The sequence below is a fragment of the Cicer arietinum genome, chromosome 8, assembly GCF_000331145.2.
Source record: "Cicer arietinum cultivar CDC Frontier isolate Library 1 chromosome 8, Cicar.CDCFrontier_v2.0, whole genome shotgun sequence".
In the NCBI taxonomy this organism is placed as follows: domain Eukaryota; kingdom Viridiplantae; phylum Streptophyta; class Magnoliopsida; order Fabales; family Fabaceae; genus Cicer; species Cicer arietinum.
Genome location: NC_021167.2, coordinates 13,663,974 through 13,665,022, shown reverse-complemented (window position 1 = coordinate 13,665,022; position 1,049 = coordinate 13,663,974).

Genomic DNA, 1,049 nt, shown 5'->3' with positions numbered 1-1,049 from the left:
ATAAACCTAGGGAGGACGAAAATGATGTAAATGTTCATCCAATGACACAAAGACACCAATTGGTTGGACGAGATTGGTTAAAAACCCTAGTTGGTCGAGAATAGGTCTATGAAGGACGAAAATGATCTAAATGTTCATCAAATGACACAAAGACCTCTATTGGATGCCTAAGATTTGTTAAAAACACTAATTGGACTAGAACAATCCTAGGGATGACGAAAATGACCTAAATGATCATCCTATGACACAAATGAACTTATTGGATGCACAAGATTTCTTAAAAAAGTTATTGGACAAGAATAAGCCTAGGGAGGACGAAAATATCCTAAATGTTCATCCAATGACACAAACACACCTATCGGATGCTCAAGATTGGTTAAAAACCCTAATTGGACTATAATAATCTTAGGGAGGATGAAAGTGACCTAAATGTTAATCGAATGACACAAAGGAACTTATTGGATGCACATGATTGGTTAAAAACCCTAATTGGACAATAATAAGCCTCGAGAGGACGAAAATGACCTAAATGTCCATTTAGTGACACAAACACACCTATTGGATGCACAAGATTGGTTAAAAACAATAATTGCACTAGAATAAACCTAGGGAGGACGAATATGACCTAAATGTTAATTCAATGACACAAACTTGCCTATTGGATGCACAAGATTGGTTATAAACCCTAGATGGACAAAAATAAGTCTAGGGAGGACGAAAAAGACCTAAATGATCATCCAATGACACAAACACACCTATTTGATGCACAAGATTGGTTAAAACCTCTAATTGGTCAAGAATAAGCCTAGGGATGACGAAAATGACCCAAATATTAATCCAATGACACAAATGAACTTATTCGATGCACAAGATTGGTTAAAAACCCTAATTGGACAAGAATAAACCTATGGAGGACGAAAAGACATAAATTTTCATCCAATGACACTAACATACCTATTGGGTGCATAAGATTGGTTAAAATCCCTAATTGGACTAGAATAAACCTAAGGAGGACGAAAATGACCTAAATGTTCATCCAATGACACAAA